Here is a 20737-nt window from a genome sequence, read left to right on the forward strand (position 1 = left end):
TAAGGTCACTAAATTAACAATTACGAGATAACTGTTGGACGTATTCATTTCGAAAATATTGTGACGATTGTGAAGTAAATTAAGTTCAATACCCGACAACTTTCTTCGATGTAACCGGCCTCAAAATATAGACGAGATCCTTCATTCCACCAGGAAATCACTGATTGCATAACGGATGAAATATATTGCATGGTGTATCTTAGTTTCTAAACGATATTCTTACGGGACCATTTTTTCCTACCTTGGGCTTGGGACCATTTGTTCCGGGACCATTTTTTCCGGGACCATTAGTTCCGGGACCATTAATTCCGGGACCATTTGTTCCTACACCCCTTAGGACCGGATGCGCTGCAGCGGAGCTGGTCCTAAGAGATCGCAAGAGGCTTAAAAACCGGTCTGGTCTCTCTCGGTTTTACTCGGTCGCAATAGTGTAAACGGTCCTTTACCTTTCCGCCGGAACTGGAGATTGAAGCTAACGAAAGACGCTGGGATTCCATTTCCCATGTACTTTGTCAATGAAGGCGACGTGGCCGTTATTTTGTTTACATGCCACTACTAGAAGCTCGTTACATGGCACGTAAACAGCGCCTCGGTAAGGACCATGGTCCAGGCCCGGGGGCACGAGCCTCAATTCACCCCCCCCCCCCCCCCCCCCCCGAAGTCTGCGCCTATGCATGTGGCCACTTGCATGAGTAAGCACTGTTGTTTATCAAGGACAGGTGCGATTGTATGAAATCACGCGAGGAAAACTCGTTCAAAGCACGCGGCCGTCGGCATGCAGTGAATACTCATAATCGGCGCCGAAATGATTGACAGCTGTCAGTAGTGGAGTTTTTCTATCAACCGAGAGTGATAATGTTTCCTTCTTTCTGTTGTAAGCAATCAGTAGACAACATACACCAAATCTGAGCGTAATAAAGTATTATGAACATAGAGACATAACGGCCTGAGCAGTATATCTGTTCAAGCTTTAGCTTTCGATGCACCCTTAACTTTCGACACGCTCAACGTTAGTGTAAAATGTAGCGCTGTTTCAGCCTTAATAGGCGTACGAGATGCGTGCTCACACTATATTTTCTAAAACGTCAGAATCTACTCGTCGGCATCTTTCTTCATTTTTGCAGCATAAATCACCAAATGGAGACTGGTATATTGCTTAAAATCTGCGCAAAAGCTATTCACAGACCCAGAATCTTTGCCTGGCCAGTCATTGAATTTATCACTGTACTAGTATTAACATTAATTCTTATCATTTATTGCTGCGAGTTAATTTTTAACCGGTAATATATATATATATATATATATATATATATATATATATATATATATATATATATATATATATATATATATATATATGACCCCCGCACCAGTCCTACTTTGGGTTTACCGAACTCTGAGTGTCATTTTTTTTTTGTTTTCTAGTTTCGGGGTTTTTGTCAAAATAAACATACAGCTACCTAAATGAAGCACCTGACCGCCCAAGAAATAGTTCATTTATTTCGATATTTGAGGTGTTTAATTCCTCAAGTTAAAATTTTGGAACCCCAAGTCTATCACTTCATCACGTTTTCCTGGAAATCCACGAAGAGCCATACACATGCTCGACAAAGGGCCGGCCCGTCGTATAAATCTGATCACATTGAAATATGTGTAATTGGCCTCCGAAATCCCCGTGGGGTGCTAACGGCGCGCAGACAATTTTATATTTTTCAACACGTCGGTTGTTTTGCCGTGCATGCGTTTTGCCATAGGGCTCAGGACGATATTCGCGTTTTGTTCTGACCACATTTGGTCGAGACGTGAGCTCGGAGCGTAGGCAACTGGCCCCCTTGCACGAGAACTGTCGCGGCTGTGCGCGTTCGAAGGAAAGCTCGTGCAGAGAAAAAACAAGCGAAGGACCAGGGATGTCAAATTCAGGATATAGAAAAATACCCCACTGTATCGAAGCGCCACCACACACGATTTCTCGCATTGATGTGCAGGCCTGGAAGGCGATCCCACCGCCATCTGTTGGTTCAGAATCACACTAACCAAGGGTGGGGTTGCACCTTATATCAGGGTCCAGCCAGCGCTCGCCAGCCAGAAAGTGCGCGCAGATAACACAGAAACCTAGCAAAGAGCGCGCTCTCACACGCTTTTATGCAAAGGTGCGTGTATAGTAGAGTATAGGAAGTATTCACTGGCGGCCATAGCTGTATGCGCGACTGATGAGCGCGTGCTGATGGCTAGCTTCCAGGGTTCTTTTGCAACGTGCATTCCACAACACCAAAATGGCCGGTCTTAGCAGCCTATTAATGGGGGCTCGTGCTGAGCATGCTCTCTAGACAGCACCCAGAAATATGGCGCCCAGTGAATACTTCTTATACCAAGGTAGCAGAGAAATACGCCAGCTGCTCTGCCCGTACTCACCGAGCGATCAAGCGAAGACCTTGGCGAAACTCAGTGGATGTATATCCAAAATACACTCGTGACCGTTTCCGTCCAAGCATCAACACCATATATCTTTCCAGTGGCATAGCTTACGAAGTCGTGTTAATATGAGTGACAATCAGTTTCTTGATGTTTTCAAACCTACAAGCGAAGAGGCCTTAGTAGCGATTAAATTAATGTCCTATGACATAGAATAGAAAGTTTGGGCTAGTGGTACTCACTAAGTCTCACTAATTGCAACCACGGCCAATGCTACCATCCAATCAGGCAGCACAAAAGGTGCACCGTCAGAGTTCCCGTCGCGTCTTTGTGTGTGTTTCCCCGGCTAACCCGATCAAGCACGTTGAACGAGCCGTAATTACTGCCATTTTTTCTGTGCGTTATCGGTATAATCGGAGATAGACAAAGACAATAAACGCCAAGACGACGCACTTTTTTTGTGCTCTTGGATGGGACTTATCGGATAATATCAGTCTTGGACAAAATACTCGATAAAAGTATTTAAGTTAAATTTCTAAATACCTGCTTCAGAAAGCATTTAAAATACTACTCAAGCTACTATCACTGTAAAGTATCTTGAGTTGAGTACAAAATACTTAGAAGTGTGACTCACTTACTTTTGAAGATACTTCCGCATTGCGTAATTTGAATCGACGTCAGTGACAAATATAATCAAACAGTTGTGCAAATCTGGTTTACCAGAATGGTTTATTAGCACGCAACAACACAAAATGAAAAAAAAATGAAAAAAAGATCGTCGGTTTATTTTATACAGTCCAACTATAAAGAGCAGGATATCACTCATACATGTTACAAAACATTTCTGGGACAAAAAAAAAACAACAAAAAAAACAGGTTGCTTGAGCTATAGTGTCATCGCTCAATATCACGTCCTGCGGCGCAACTAAACGCATCGTTTAAATACAATCCCTATTTCCTAATGGGGAGTTCACTATAAAAAACTTGGGATAAGGAAATTAGTGAAAGGATAACAAAAAGAGAGCCCACATAATAGCCACGGCACTGGTCGCACCTTCTTTAAGTAGGTTGCGTTCAGAAAGGCACTCAACGTTGAGGGACGCTTTGCTGGCATTATGAGAGGTCTTTCCGCTCGTAGTTCGTTTGCTGTCCTGTTACCTGCTTATCAATTTTCGCTTACAGAGAGCGCTCGCGAGAGCAATAAGTGCCGGACGAACAAAAAAAAAAAAAAGAAAAAAAAAACTTGACGGTTTCCCGTAGCGGGTCAAATATAAAACAAGCAAAAAAGGTCTTTTTGTGTCCGCTTCTTATTTTATTATATTTTTTTATTTATTTGACACTGAAGTCTGCATTGTTGTCGTGGGTCGGTTCCCGTTCTTCGTTGCGTCTCAGTGTAGCAATCTTTACTTCTGTAAAATGACTCTTTCTGTTTGAGGATTTTTTGGGGGAAATTCTAGGAAGCAGAAGGTGCCTATGGGAAGGCGAGAGGAAAACCTTCATTCTATAAATTTTGGGGTGAAATATGAGTCACAATCGGCTCAAAAGCGGTGTTTTCACGAACTCAGTCTAAGCCACCGTAGCTTATTGGACCTAGCAACGGGATTTGATTGCTCGAAAAAATATTCATGTCTGCTCGTCCCACGCCCACGCTACTTCACACCAAAAACTAAAAAAATGGCGGAATGTCAACAATGTATTTGAGATAATGTGTACAAGATACTCAGAAATGTAATTAAGATACAGTAGCAAATACTCTCGATCAAGAGTGTTTGCAAGGTACCAAGATACTTCAAAAAAGTATTTGAAATGCAGTATCTTAAGTAGAGTATTTGAGATAGGATTAAGTCTCGGTATTATACTTATACGTCGGGTAGGGTTGGACCTTGCGCCAAACGGAATATACGATTGAACCGCCGAAAACAGCGCGAAAAGTACGACGAACGAAGAACGAGAGCTGACAACAGCAAGCTCTGATTATCAAACTCAAAGTTTATTCAAAAAGACACAACACGTTTTCTTTTTTTTTTCGTTTTTTTTTTGAGTTTTGGGTGAATTTTTAACGTGCCATATATTAAATTGGATATGATTCCGTAGTTGTGCAAAAACGACCGGAGTCTTCAAGTTGCTGGTCGAGGGGCTAACGAAGCATCGGCGACGATAGCGAAAACAGCGACGAGTTTCCTTAATTAAGTTAGCAGGCAGCTTTCCTCTGCGCGAGCGCTATTATCGACGTTGATCTCCGAAAAGCAACAGCACTGAAAGATAGGAAGTGCGCTGCAAAACCTGACAAAGCTCCGTCCTGAACCTACGCGGAAGCAACGTAGGCTTATGTAGGGATTTATATTGGAATGCGTGCAAGATCTGTGACTATCTAAAACTTTCATTGGTAGATTGACTGAAAAGTAAAGGACAAAAACTGGTCAGGGCACAAATACGAAGCCTAACCGATCTGTGGCAAATCTTGCCCATGAGACAATAGCATCAAGGAATGTAAAGGCGGAATTCGAAGAGAAATCAAACACGGTGCTTCAAAAATCAGTGAGAGCTCTATAGGAAGTGTAGTTCAGAAAAACGGAAGAAGCACCAGCGCCTCAACTGCGGTGATGTCCAGAGCCCTTCTTAGGTTGGATGTGAAATTACAGGGGCAGTTCGTTTGTGAAAGAGTGACTGATTTAGCTTGTGCGTTCGATAGAACTTGAGTTGGTGAGTTTGAGTGAGACCGTAGGTTTGAAATAATGGGCTCGAGAGGGATCATGAGTTTAAGTGGGAACCTGAGTTTGAGGGGACACTCTAAAAGAAATCTGTTCTTAAAAGGTTCTTCGACGCCTCCAAAACTTTTTTCAGCTCGTGAAGGACACTTTAGCCTCAAGCACTATCGCCTGCTTGCGCACTAGAAACTGGCGATAAAGACCGCTTTCGCATTAATAAAAGGAGCTTAAAAGGACCACTTAAAGGTTTCTCACGAAGAGCCGTATTATACTAGGGGGTGCTTAAAGAACTCTTTAGGATGCAAAATATGGATAACCCGAAGAACCATGCAACAAAAATCCTTCTATAACAACGTTTTTTTTTTTGGTTTTTCTTTTTAGAGTTTATAAGTTTTGATGAGCTCGTGAGTTTAAATTATTTGTTGTTGTTGTAGACATCTTTATTGGGCTAGGTGAGCCGGTGAGTTTGAGTGGTGCAAGTGCAGCCCCAAGGGAAACGTCACTTTCAATTTGAACCCTTTGGACTGAAATCGAACGAGTTAAACCTAAAATGCGAGCCCCTGCAGAAAACAAGACAAAATGTAGAGGCCGAATTTGAAGGTGACGTGAAAGGTTCACCGAAGAAACGACGGAACCTCGGAATAATTATATCTTGTTCTTCACTCGGTCGATACGCGCCTGCGCAATGACACCCCTGTATTGTTACGTAACTGACATGCATAACACGCCCAAAGTTCGAGTTTTCAAAACCTCCTATACGCGCAGGGTACCGCCACACTTTATACGACGCGAACCTCATCGGTTCGCCGCTATTGGCGCTGCTTACGCGCCTGTTGCTCGTGGGGGTCGCCATTTTGTTGCGAGGGCCGTTCAAACCATAGACTAGAGTTGTTATAATGTACGCTAGAGGTTCAAGTGGCGCTAGTGTGCTGACGTAAATTGAAGCAGAGAGCAACCAGTCCGAAATTGACTTTCGGTAATGCATTTCTATGGGAAAAAGTGAGTGCATTTTCTCCCTGCGCTCGATCATAAGAGCAAATATCCCGAATAATTCGTACGTACAAGGTAGCTTGGAACAGTTCTCAGTCAGGCCGACGCAAAAATTGGTCAGTTACGGCGTTTTTCTTTCGAATTCATCGCATTAAAAACGGTGCTAAAACGGCTTCGTACGTGTATCTGTGTGCACTCTCAGACACTGTTAGCGTGAACACCACGTCGGCGCTTTTCAGCATGGGGAATATACGCGCCAAACGAACGAAGGACATGGGGAACTACGCAGTAACACTGGATCAGCCACTACCCGTGCATGTACGATCAGAATGAATTGAAGGCCATGTAATATATTCCTATTTTAAATAAGTAAGTACCGCTTTATTCGCTCTGCTCTGTGTGAAGATGCTTGTTCTAAGTCCAAAGATCACCCGCACGCTCGAAATCTTTGAGAACAAGTGCCCGATAAAAGCTGCCGTGTAGAGAAAACAATACGAAGAGACACCTTTCACAGCCCACGTACTTTATTATTTACGTTTTGAATGTTTTTATCCGCTCATGCACGACGGGGTCATTTTCATAGAGCGACAAGACTGGCATATTAGCAATATAGAAGCATCACCGGAAAGCTGGCGAGTCTTGAACACACTCTATATTCCTTTCCATCGTGATTTTGCTTTGAATCGTCGCTTGGTTTTACATGCGTCCTGCGGAACACACCTTTGGGATTGAAATCTAGCGAAGTTAAACATCGTTCACTGATGAAGAAAAATGCGCTAACTAAAGCAATTACACTTTTGCAATGTTAAATAAGGTACATAATATTCGGTACGACCGAAATAACCAAAGTGTTTTGTGTTATTTTTCGGCGAACAAAATGCACGCGCGTTTTCCCGTAGGAATGCACAGGAGCACCGAAAAAGTAGACTGGTTGCTGTCTGCTTCAATTTGCGTCATGGAAGTCGTAGGGAGGCTCAAGTGAGGGTGGGTGCAACTGCTAGATCGGCGATCACGGGACGTGGACGCCATTTAATTGCTAAATTTTGCTGGGAGTCTATCGGGCAAAGGGTCGTTTTCTTTCCTAACTCGGGTCATAAAAGCCCATTAAGGTGCTTGAATAATTTACACAAGGTATAAATGATTACTTTTCCATAGCCACCAGTTTTGTTGCGATACGTGAAGTATTTTTTTAACGCGAAAAACGGCAAATTCCGCCATCTTGGACGTTGCTGCTTGCCTGGCAACTTTGCTTTCTCCGCTCGACGTTTGCAATTCTCGGAGCGAGAAGGAAGCGAGAGAGGCTGCGCCAAGGCGTTCGTTGCTTGCAATGGGAGGCGAGAGGAGGAAAGGCGCTTGGAGCAACAGAGTTGCAACAGAGCGGGCGCCTGCTCTCGTGCAGGCAACACTGGCGCATATCCTTTCTCGAATCCTCTCCCTCAGGAGCCGCCATTAAATTGCAAACGCTCTCCAGGTTTTGAGTTGCGCCCACCCTCACTACAGCCTCCCTAGGAAGTCGCATAGACACTAGCGCCAGTTGAACCTCTAGCGTACATTATAATCACTATATAGTTCAAACTGCTCAACATGATACAGAAGCCACGGTGTTCGCTGCAGATGATGATGATGATGATGATGATAGAATTACCTGCGGGAACTTCTAGGCATGTTTGCTTCAAACATATGTATGCTTGGAACATGCCTAAAGACAGTTTAGGTTTGACGAATGTGGCAAGACCGACATGCAGAAAATGAATCACTCAGACTTTGACCGCAGCCTGTCTTTTGTTGGACGTATCACCAGTGTGACCGCAACTTTCTGGTTCTGAAATTCACCTTCCTGAGCTCCAGATGCGATGCTATCGGCCTCTTGTGGTATACCTTTGCCTTTGTCACACACCGTTACGAAAGCAGGGTGAAGCAAAACGCATACTAATTGTTTTTTTTTTTTTTGTTAGGCTTGTCGACGAAAATTAATGATAACTATTTAACGCTACACAGTGATTTCAAGTCACCCCGCTGGGTACCTTATTATTTTTGTCGCCGATTTGTGTGGCCATCCCTCTCACTAAATGTGCTCAAACCTCGGATCGACGGCGCTCCGCATATACGAACGGAAATTTTGCGGTTCTGCTCGACGCTTACTCCCCTGGCTCGTGAGCGTGCTCTGACGATGCACTCAAGTACCAGCGAAAAGGCGCTGATTGAGCAACCGCCCAAATAAAGCAGCATGTAATACTGGAACGGGTCGTGATCGGAGGCCTCTGTCTCATTTACGTGCACGAGTTTCGACCTCAACAGTCGTTCGTACAGTCCACCCTCCAGAATTGCCGTGGTAAGGTGACGATATTCCCGAGCAAAGGGAAATGATTTTGCGACTGGAAAACATCCGGTGACGTGAGAAAAGAAATCTTTTCCGAGGGACACTCCGGGCTCGTGAATCAGCGCGAACTCGTTGTAGGCGTCCAGAATAACGTGCGTGCCTTGTCGTGCCTTGTCCGTGCAGAACTTCCACCCGTCGACAGCCAAGCAGGAATCGCCGCAACCTCGCAGAAGCTTATGTATCGTGCGAAGTACGCCGTAATTCGACGACGCCTAAAAAAAATGCGTGTACATATTTTTGGTTACACAAGGCATCACTCTACCAGAATTGACAAACTTTGCGACGTCTTCCGTCGTTTCGATGGCTCTCTTGAGGATCGGTACGCTGCTTTCGGAAGTTATCGCCGACTGGATGTAATTGCCCAGAAAGAACATGCCGGCAAGCCAAAGTATGGAAAGAAATCTGATGACCGAGCTTTCCACGAATGGTGGATAGCTCGCGCATCTTCCAAAGAAAGAGCCGTAAAGGAAGAGGACCGTGTTGAAAACATCCGTGGAACGCCCTGACAGCTTTCCCCGGAGGGTGTTCACAATGACGAATGCGAAAGCGCACACGACAGCGGCAGCGGCAACGCAGCCGAACTGCAGGTCAAAGCGCAGCATGAGCCTCTGGCCGAAGGTCCCTCGGGCGCTGTAGAAGCCCACGTACATGCCGATCGTTTGGGCGTCGACGTTCGTGACCCTTCGTCGCTCCTCGGTAAGGTGAAGCCTGAGGAGTACCATGTCGACGTCCTTGCCGAGTAAGGGGGCAGTGTAGGGATCTATCGGTGTCAGTGCTCTTTCGACGGAGTAGTTCTGAATGGTGATGTTCAGGTGAAGAAGCGCCTCCTTTAAGGCTATGCTGGGGACATCTTTCGCGTAGTCGTACTTGACCTGTCCAGTCCAATGGTCGATGCTGTGCGTGATTCCGGTTATAGTCATGTCGCGAAACTTCGACCAACGTCCCTGCAGCTTTGGAGAGAACAGGGTCTCTGCAGACGTGCGCCTTCTTTTTAAACAGTTCCGAAAGCTGTCCTGAGGGACGTCTATCGCTGAATCGTTCACAGAAATCAGTACGCAGCTCACCTCTGGATATTCGTCGAAGGGAAGATGTTCTCCAGGGCCGAGAAGAAACAGAAGGCGAGCCAGTGTCACCTTTACGATATTGTCTTCCAAGTGCTCCAGGATAGCACGTCTTTGACGGTCCGTCGAGGATGGTACCAGGACGACCACCTTGCGGTCGATTGCATTGTGCTGTACAAGTTCATCCGTTTCCCGTGTGCCAAAGCGATTCCAGACTTGTACCGGAAACGGAAGTCGGGAGAACCTTGCCCATGATGACGTGAGCGGCAGATGGGGCTCCTGGAGAAGGAGCACGATGTGGATTCCAGCCGAAGACTCAAGGCTCGCAAGGATAAGGTCTTCGTGATCTGTAAGGTTACTGGCTGCAGGAGTGAGGAGTGGAATAGCCACTGTCACCAGCGTAAGGAGCGGGAGATAGGCCATGTTGGCCGAGCGAAGTCGTCATTGACTTCTGTCTCTTCGTTTTGGTTACATCGTACACGTTGCCGTGGTTTCCTTTCAAGTAATGGTTTAGCCTGGGATGCCCAAAGCTGTTTCTGCTTAACGTTTTCATAATTGTGTGTGTGGGGGGGGGGGGGCGGGGGGGGTGCGTGTGTGTGTGTTTGGGGGCGGGGGGGGGGGGGTGGAGGGGACCCGCGGGGAAGCAAGTGGAGTGTAATATGCGTGTGACAGTAATTACCGATCTGACACCCTGTGAGAAAACACCCTTTATGATTCCTCTCACGCGAAGGGAGCAAATCGAACCAATCCAGAAATTCGGTCTTCAGACAAAAGCATCGATTAATGTTGCCGCCTTGTGAGAAAAAAAAGAGCTAAAAGGGCGGAAAAAAACACTGTTGTTCGTCAATTACGTTCGTCGATGGCATGCCCCTTTTTAAAACGATAATGAAGCGTTGAAATGGTGTTGACCCAGTTGTGCCTGGGTCAACATTCCTGGTAGGGATGCAGCGAACCACCGTAGGTTCGAATTCGAAAGGTTTCGATATTTTCGAACCGAAAAGATTGTTCGATTTCGAAAATTTTCGATATTTTCGACCGTAGTGAGGTTCGAAATCGAAAAATCGCAACTTTCGAAAATCGTGGGGTTTCGAATTCGAAAAGGTCGAAGCTTTCACGGTTTCTAAAAGTTCGGGTCGATTATTTCGAATATTTGTTTACTTCAGGTTCGATAAATTCGAAGATTTCGACCTTCCCTAATTTGAAATTCGAGAGTTTCGAATGTTTCGATTTTCTTTGGATCTAAAGTTCGAAAAATTCGAACGTTTCGAATTTTTAAAGACATAAAGTTCAATCAATTCGAAGGTTTCGAATTTCTTTCTACATAAAGTTCGAAAACTTCGAAGGTTTCGATTCGCTTTTAAGGCTAAATTCGAAAAAAAGAACTGCGAAGGTTTTCGATTTCTTTGAAGTCCACGTGCGCAAAGTTCGAAGTCCGGTTTTCATGTTCCGCCACAGTTTCAGTTTCAAATAACGTTTTCATGCCTCACTGGTTTTCACGAAATCAGATTTAGAAAAGTTCGGGTGTGATATTTAGACTGCGCGAAGTTGGTCAGGCAATTAAATGAGACGACGAGTGCCCCGGACGTGCTGGAATATTTGCCAGTGCAGTGACGTGCAACGTGCATTACGAAGTAGTGATCCTACGAACGCACTGTTTAACGATACTTATCCAGTTCGAAACGGCCAGGGGCAGGCAGGTGGTTGAGGTTCAGAAAAACCTTGAAGTGATCTGGCAAACTGCCCCCCAACCCCTTGCACGCTGGTAGTAATCCGATCGGACGCCGCCCGAGTGACGCTGGCATATTGTAAGTTTAGTTTGTACAGGATGCAAAATCCTGAGACTGGGAATGGAATTTGAAAGAAAACGTGTAAGAAGACAGAAAAAAGGGGACAGGACAACGTCTCAAACTCAACTCAGCTGAAGACGCAGCTCAGGACAACGTCTCAAACTCAACTCAGCTGAGTTTGAGACGTTGTCCTGTCCCTTTTTTTCTTTCTTCTTACACTATTTCTTTCGAATTTCATTCCCAGTTTCGGGATTTTGCATCATGATCAACATACACCAGCTCACCGGCACCTTGACAATTTTTTTGTTTGTAATTGCTTTGGAGGTTTATTTTCTGAAGAAACGCCGAGCAAAAAGCACAGAAGCTGACGCAACTTGAGGTCGAGGAGCGTTCTACCATACCAGTGGCGTCGGAAGAGGAAAAACGGGGGGGGGGGGGGGGGGGGGAGAAGGGGGGTTGCTCCAGTCTCTCCCCCCCCCCCCCCCCCCCCCCCCCCTCCCACCCTCCCAGATATTTCGGATTGTTAAAGAAAACAATACGAGGAAAGACGGCATGGTCGAGCTTATTTTAATCTGAAATTATTTATGCATATGAATAGCTACTGTCGCTCTTCACTGCATAAAAGATCGCGTAGATGGTCATTGTTAAGGCCGGTTCTCACATGCAGCGAAGCGCTGATGTAACGCTGCTCACGTGCAGTCAGGTACTTATCGTATGCCATGAGCAACAGTTTTGACGGTGCGATACAAAACTGGTGAACGCTCCCGTCGGCACGTGCCAACGTTACTAAAACACTCAGTTGGGAAACTCGCCGTCGAAATCTGGGCCGCTGGCGTCCACCGAGACCGAGCTAAATGCGACAACAGCGCCACTCTTTATCGTTTGTCTGTACTGTGGTCGCCTTGAGCTTTTTTAAAGCCTATTTTTGCGTAAAAACAAAACGGAAAAGACTCTGTTTGCATGAAATTTATTGGAGTTTAGTACCAAATGATGGGCGCGTGATGTTTTTATCATCTTTAGTTGGCAAGGTTTTGCGGCACAATTAATATTGCTTGTATACAACCATGCCTCAGCAGGCCTTTCAGGCAGCGCGTCCCGACCTAGGTGCATTTTAACTTCGGTAGTTCGACGCGGCGCGTCCGCCGGGGAGACGGAAGTGGCACCTCTACCGCTGTATCTGTTCTTAGAGCCATAATGGAAGTCACGTGCAGTTCCTCGAGTGGCCGCTGCGGGAGAAATGGTGGCGTTGTGTTCGTCATTAGCTCGGTGATCGGAGACAGATTGGGGCCATTTTTTTTAATCTGTCTCTATGGGAGTTTCCCAACTGAGTGTTTTAGTAACGTTGGCACGTGCTTAGCACGAGGTCAGCGCTATGCTTGTAGCGCTCCGCTGCATGTGTGAACAGGCCTTTAGAAACTCCTTGTCAGGAGGCACTACTCGTCACATGCTCGGTGGCTCGAAAGTTCAAAGCTATGTCTTTTTGACCTAAATAACTATGCCATTGGTAGAAAATAATCAGTAAATAAACATAACAATAAATCCAAAAATAAAAAGCTGGAGAGGAAAAAAAAGAAAACTATCAAGAACCCGCCGGAAGTGTTGTATTCTTGCATATTCAGAGGCCCACAACTATGAAACAAGTTTCTCCTACCAAAATGTGCACAGGCCAAAAGAAACACGTCCCAAAAACGTAAACTGAAAAAAAAAAAAAAAAAAAAATTATGACGCGTTGAACTTGAAATATTTTAGAAATCTTCCCCCATGAGTTAATTTATTCCTCAACGTGAAAAAAACAATAAATACATTATTTTGTATTCTGCAGATGGTAATGATATGTACTGTCTCTGGTGTTAATTTAAATGCGATACCCCAAACAATGTAGTCGAAAAAAATTACCAAGTTTAGGGCATAATTGTCCGTAGGTACATGTTTGGATATTTATTTGAAACTAGTCTTGAACAACAATAATCATATCTTAAGACGACACTCGCCTAGGCTATATAAAGATCATTCTTAAAAAGTTTAACATCTCTACCATAAATAGCTTCGGCTATAGCGCGCTTCAAATATGGCACAAACGACAATTGTCAAAAACCCGTCGTCCTTCCTCGCTCCTCCGGGAATCTATTTTTCTAAAACCAAGCATGCCAGATGATTGAAATAAACGGCATTGTCTTTCGCAAGGAATGCGGCACCGCATGGAAACTTGCGAAACAAAAAAAAAAAAAAAAAAAAATATTACGAATGTACCTCACTGCTTGAATCCAAGTGAAACCGCCTGCCGGACTTTTCGAAGTTCGACGAACTTCGAACTTTTACCCTAAAAGTTCGAAGTCGTCGAACTTTTGCTTTTCAGGAATCGATAGTTCGACAATTTTCAAATTCTTTAGATTAATAAGGTCGAAAGTTCGAAAATTATCGATTTTCTTAGTGTAGGAAGTTCGAAAGTTCGAAAAGCTTCGAAATTTTTAGTGCAAGAAAGTCGGAAGTTCGAAAATCATCGATTTTTTAGTCTATCAAGCTCGAAAGTTCGACAAGCATCGAACTTGCAGCGTAATAAGGTCGAAAATTCGAAAAGCGTCGAACTTCTTAGTTTAATAAGTTCGAAAACTCGACTTCCGTCGAATCTCTCGATATGGAACGTTCGAAAGTTCGAAATCTTTCGAACCTTTTGAACCGCATGATTCGATCATCAAAACTTCGACTCGAAAAAAGTTCGCGGCATCCCTAATTCCTGGTGCTTGGGGCGTCACTGCGATATCATTCGTCTTACAGAATGGCCATTCGACCCCATTTAACTCCAGGGCCTCTAAACTCGTCAAACACAAAGTTGGGGCCGAAGTTGACGAAGCGCACCAATTGGCCTATCACGACGATGACTCAGCGCTTTTTTCGCCAACGTCCAATCGGCGTGCTCCGCAAACTTTCGGCTCCAAGTTTGTGTTTGACGACTTTAGGGCCCCAGGCCTATACTCCGTTTCATACGTAGCGTGACACGCTGGGAAATGTACTGAAGTAGTGCGCATGAAAAAACACTAAAAATGTGCTACTCCGCGTGTTTCGTGGACGAGCGGCACAAGGCGTCTCGGTGACGGTGGATCGAATCCACCTAGGGCGCAAAGCTTTTTTTTTTCGACGTATTTGTTGTGCAGTATTGTGCGTATTGCGGTAGTGCATATTTCGATTCCTCTTTTCTTGTTGCTTTTTATTTATAAGGGGGTAGACTAGGGGCTGGTGTTCCGTTTGAACCCCGCGCCGGCCTCGTCAAAACGGAAGAACGGTCGAGATCCAGTGCGTCTCTACTTAAAGCCGTTTATTTACGTGGTAGCGTGAAAATCAGAGAGCACCTTGAGAGTGCGGTGGACGGTCCTTTATATAACGAATGCTGGGATTAGGGGACCGCACTGCCATTGGTCAGACGGCTTGGCATTCCCTCGGGTGATGTGACTTGATGGAAGTTTCCTTCGGAGTCGGAATACTCGCCGGTGTATGAAAGTCATCCAGACGGCAGTATCTCGCTTCGCTTGTGCCGGCGCCCCCATGAACCGGGAGTGATTCACAATAGACGCGCACACAACACACCGCACTCGAGGTCAGGATCGAGTGTTGTTTCTTTCGAGGAAAGCAGGGGCCTCGGAATGCAGGCACGGGCATGTGCGTCGTCCACTTAGCCGACCAAGATTAAGGTGCCTCAGGCGGACGGAGGCGACCAAGGTTACGGTCCCGCAGGCAGAAGAACCCAGACAAGTCGGAATGCAGCCAAGGGCATCGTCCGCTTAGCCGACCAAGGTTAAGGTCCCGCAAGCAGACGGAGTCGTAGGCACGATTCATCACCGACGCGGTTCCTTCTTGAGGCTTGTTTCACTTTGAAGCCATATGGCCGATTTTAACACCAGACATAACAGAAGGCAGTTCACAACACGGTCCGCGTGCTCGAAACTTTCACGTTGCGAGGTCTTCGCTTAGGGGACGCCACCTTGCCAGACACTCTGGTGTGGTTACCAGGACTTCAAGGACCGGTGTCACGGGAAACGCTCTTTTGAACTCGCGTACACGTTGGCGACCAACTGCTCTGCCCGCATACTCACCGAGCGATTAAGCGAGGACCTTGGCGAAGTTCGGTGGTTGTATATCCAGAATATACTCGCGACCGTTTCCGTCCAAGCATTAACACGGACATCATATATCTTTCCAGTGGCATAGCTTACGAAGTCGTGTTAATATGAGAGATAATCAGTTTCTTGATGTTTTCAAACCTACAAGCGAAGAGGCCTTAGTGGCGCCTAAAGTAATGCCCTACGATATAGAACAGAAAGTTTGGGCTAGTTGAACTCTGTTTCTCACTAATTCCAACCACGGCCAACGCTACCATCCAATCAAGCAGCACAAAAGGTGCGCCGTCAGAGCTCCCGTCGCGTCTTTGTGTGTTTCCCCGGCTAACCCGATCACGCACGTTGAACGCGCCGTAATTACTCCCAGTTTTTTTATGCGCGTTATCGGTTCAATCGGTGATAGACAAAGACAATAAACGCCGAGACGACACACTTTGTTTTTGCGCTCTTTGATGGGTTTTATTGGATAATATATACGTCGGCTGGGGGTCGGACTTGGCGCCAAACGGAATATACGATTGAACTGCCGAAAACAGCTCGAAAAGTACGAAGAACGAGAACTTACAACACCAAGCTCTGTTTACCAAACTCAGTTTACTGAAAAACTTACGCCTTTTTTTTTTTTTGCGTTTTGGGTTAATTTTTAACGTGCCATATATCGAACTGCATATGGCAGGGGTGGCCAGATTGACCCGGCCTAAGAGCCGCAAACAATACCACGAAATTCCCAAGACCCGCGGTGGGGGAGGGGGGGGGGGGGGGGGGCAAACTTTTTCCCAGAGCAATAAACGAAACTCGAACTACTTCGAATCTATCCGAGTCAAAAGCAGTTCAATTGTACATAAGGTAGCACAAGACTACCAAATATTTGGGGATGTGTTCCTGTGAACGGGAGGGAGGCGGGGGAGTGGGCAGAGGGGGGGGGGGGGGGGGGGGGGGGTGTAGGGGAGGAAGCCGCGCGAGCCGCATGGGTGGCCAAGCTGCGGCTCTTGGCCTCCCATGGTATATGGCTCCGTAGTTGTGCAAAAACGACCGGAGTCTTCAACTTCCTGGTCGAGGGACTAACGAGGCATCGGCGACGATAGCGAAAACAGCGACGTGTTCCCTTCTTAGCAGGTAGCTTTCCTCTGGGCGAGCGCTATTATCGACGTTGATCTCCGAAAAACAACAGCACTGAAAGATAGGAAGTGCGCTGCAAAACCTGACAAAGCTCCGTCCTGAACCTACGCGGAAGCAACGTAGGCTTATGTAGGGATTTATATTGGAATGCGTGCAAGATCTGTGACTATCTAAAATTTTCATTGGCAGATTGACTGAAAAGTAAAGGACAGAAACTAGTCAGGGCACATATACGAAGCCAAAAAGATCTGTGGCAATATTGCCCATGAGACTATAACACCAATGAAGGTAAAGGCGGAATCCGAAGAGAAATCAAACACGGTGCTTCGAAAATCAGTGAGAGCTCTATAGGATGTACAGTCCAGAGAAACGGAAGAAGCACCAGCGCCTCAACTGCGGTGATGTCGCGAGCTCTTCTTAGGTTGGATATGAAACTAGATGGGGCAGTTCGTTAATGAATGAGTGAGTAATTTAACTCGTGCGTTCGATAGGGCTTTAGGTTGTGAGTTTGTGTGCAGATCGTAGGTTTGAAATAGTGGGCTCGAGAGGACTCGTTGAGCTTAAGTGAGAACCTGAGTTTGAGTGAGATCGTAGGTTTGAAATAGTGGGCTCGAGAGGGCTCGTTGAGTTTAAGTGGGAACCTGAGTTTGTGGGGACAATGTAAAAGAAATCTATTCTTGAAGGGTTCTTCGACGCCCCCAAAACTTTTTTTCAGGTCGTGAAGAACAGTTTTGCCTCAAGCACTATCACCCCCTTGCGCGCAGAAAGGAAACCGGCGATGGAGAACTCTCTCGCGTTAAAAAAGGAGCTTAAAAGAACCTCTTATAGGTTTCTTCACGAAGAGTCGTATTAGGGGGTGCTTAAAGAACTTTTTAGGGTGCAAAATATGGATAACCCGAAGAACCAATAAAAATCTTTTTACAACAACGTTTTTTTTTTTTAGAGTGCATAAGTTTTGATGAGATCGTGAGTTTAAGTTATGTCGTTGTTGTTGTTGTAAACATCTTTATTGGGCTAGGTGAGCCGGTGCGTTTGAGTGGTGCAAGTGCAGCCCGGGGGAAACGTCACTTTCAGTTTGAACCCTTTGGGCTGAAATCGAACGAGTTAAACCTAAGATGTGAGCCCCTGCAGAAAACGAGACAAAATGTAGAGGCAGATTTCGAAGGTGAAGTGAAAGGTTCACCGAAGAAAAAAAAAAATTGGCTTGCTCTTTATGTTTATACAGCCTTGATGGAGATGCGCCTCAACGGGTAATCGGTCTCTTAGCTGTAGATGAGAAATTTGGCCAGTGCGGTACTGGCCGCTAACCTGGGGTTTTTAACGTGCATCACGCAGTAGTGATCACACGAACGCGTGCCGGTACGAAACTCATCCAGATCGAAACGGGCGGGGGCGACGGGGACTCGAACCCAGGAGGTTCCCAGCGCAAGCTTTCGCTCCACGCTCCGAGCTGAGACGCGTTAGCCCACTCGGCCACTTCCTCTTTTTTTTGTATTTATTGCATGGAAAGGTGACAGGACAAACGGCAAACATACAGTTCGACAAAGTTATTACTTATAAGAATAACAATACAAACAATTAAACGGTTCTTGATCACATCAAAATATTGTTATCTGTTTACGCTCGGGAAACGAAGAAAGGATTCAAAATAAATGACATAACTAAAAATCAGGAAGATAGAGACATCGATCAATGAGAGCATACCAGTCTGGGCGTTCCTTAAGATGATCTAACACATTTCTCACGTGAGATACAGTTTATATGAAGTTTGATTTTGAAGTCCGGGGTGGATCGGCGTTTCTGTCGATCATTCTCGTCTTCCATAGACTATGCAAACCCATGAGTGTGAACAAATCATAAGGAAAACTATCGTTGGGTTTTAAAGGTAAAAACCGGATTGTCTAGGCGTTGACGTCCAAATCTTTTTTCAGTGTTCTCTGTAGGACGTCCCAGAAGAGGTAGGCATCAGGGCAGAAAATAAAACGATGTTCTATAGTTTCTGGTTGGTTACAAAGACGGCAATTCACTGACCAGGGTACGAAAATTCCTCGTTCGCGAAGCCAGGGTTTCACAGGCAACGTTGAAGTGTGAAGTTTAAAGAAAAATGACTTCGCGGTAGGTGAGACGCGCAATTTTCGGACACGCGTAAGAATATCTTGTCCTGGTCCATGGTTGAATATACTTCGATACAAAGGTACAGGAAAAGTTATGTCAAGAAGATCGGCATATAATGCTTTGCGTGATATTGTAAATAAATATTCCAAAGAAAAACGGGCTCTTAGAAACTCTATTGCGCTTACTACTTCTCTGAGGAATCCCAAGGGACGTGATGTTCCCGCCGATACCGATGAAACCACCAAATAAGGTAAAGCATCTGAGAGTTCTGCCTGTAGGTAAGTACGAAGGAAGTGATGTTCTGAAGAATAGAAAACGAGTTATTATTTGTTTTAAAAAGATGTGTAATAGTCCGAGACCACCGACATCAACAGGGCGAAAAATATTGTCTCGTCGCATAGGTTCCCAGGTGGAGTTCCACACGAAAGTAGCAAAAACCCTGTGAAACTTTTGAATATGGGTTCTGGCACAGCAAATAACCTGAAGAACATACCAAAGTTTCGCTGCAAGAAAAATATTACACGCTTTTGCTCGCCCAAAAACGAACCACTGATTTGTTTTCATAATGTTAGCTTGACACTTGATCTTTGCCACTCGTTCTGTCCAGTAGTGGCCATTGTTCCGAATACAATTGAGGGGCACACCTAAGTACTGGGGAGCGACGCAAGTCCACGATATGCCAGCATATTCTGAGGGTGTTGTGGCCCATTGGCCGCAACAGAAGCCAGCGCATTTCGTCTTATTGATAAGAGCACCGGTAGCATCACAGAAGTTTTGAGCTAAAGTGAAGACATTGTCTATGCTTCGCTTATCAGCGCAAAAAAAGGCAATATCATCGGCGTATGCTAACACCTTAACCTCTGTGGAGTAGAAATGATAATTCCTTCCACGGTAGGGTTTCTGAGCACGCTTAAGCACAAAGGTTCCAGATATAGAGAAAATAAAAGAGGGGATAAGGGGCATCCTTGTTTGACCGATGATTCTAGTCGAATTGGACTTGAAAGCGATCCATTGATTATAAGCCTCGTGGCACAGTTGCGGTAACACATCTCAATGCCCTTCAAGATTGTGGATCCTGGGTTTACATGACGAAGAATATTGAAGAGGAAAGCGTGGGAGACCCGGTCGAATGCCTTCGCCAAGTCTACTTGCACCATGGCAACTTGTCCAGCATGCAAAACGCAGGTTTCTATTACTGCACGTGCCACGTGTATGTTGGTTTGTATGCATCGCCGCTTAATTCCGCAGGTCTGGTGATCCCCAACGAGACTGGACGTAACAAACTGAAGTCTTTTGGTCAGAATTTTTGCAAAAATCTTATAGTCTGCATTGCATAAAGTAATTGGCCGGTAGCTTTCAGCGTGAATGAGCTTATCTGGATCTTTACTTTTTGGAATCAGGACCGTGTGGCTGTTATAAAATGTAGGCGGCAAGGCTCCCACTTCATAAGCCTCCAAGAAGACCTCGAGTAGAAAAGGGCATAGCTGCTCTTTGTACTTTTTTGTAAAACTCGGATGGGAGTCCATCAGGTCCTGGTGTTTTAGAGTTTGGTAGATGATCTACCGCCCATCGAACCTCTTCTAGCATTATTGGTCCGCTAAGCAGGTCGCGTTGAAGCTGATCAACCTGGGGCATCAAAGAAACCAAGGGCTTGGCTAATTGATTGTCTACGGGTTGTTTGTGCCCAAAGAGGTTTTGGTAATGAAATTCAAACGTTTTCATAATGTCGTCTTCGTCTGTTGAGAGCGTCCCATTACAATTTAAAAGTTTAATTTTCTTTGAAAGTCTGTTTCGCATCTCGTCGTCGATTGCGCGGCGCGAAGGTGTTTCAGAGGATAGAAAACGCTTGCACCTAGACCGTACTAGTGCACCATGGTAACAGTTTTGTTCATAACGCTGTATCTGACATTTAACGCGTGTAATTTCTTCCTGAAACAAGCCGGGTGTTTCACACTCCAGCTCATAAAGAATGTGTAAATTTTTCAAAAGGGTAGATTCTTCTTTCTTTGCATGAAACGATGCGATGCACGCGCATTCAATTGCCTCGTTTTTA

Source organism: Ixodes scapularis, unplaced genomic scaffold, assembly GCF_016920785.2.
Source record: "Ixodes scapularis isolate PalLabHiFi unplaced genomic scaffold, ASM1692078v2 PGA_scaffold2__306_contigs__length_199485367, whole genome shotgun sequence".
Taxonomy (NCBI): Eukaryota; Metazoa; Arthropoda; class Arachnida; order Ixodida; family Ixodidae; genus Ixodes; species Ixodes scapularis.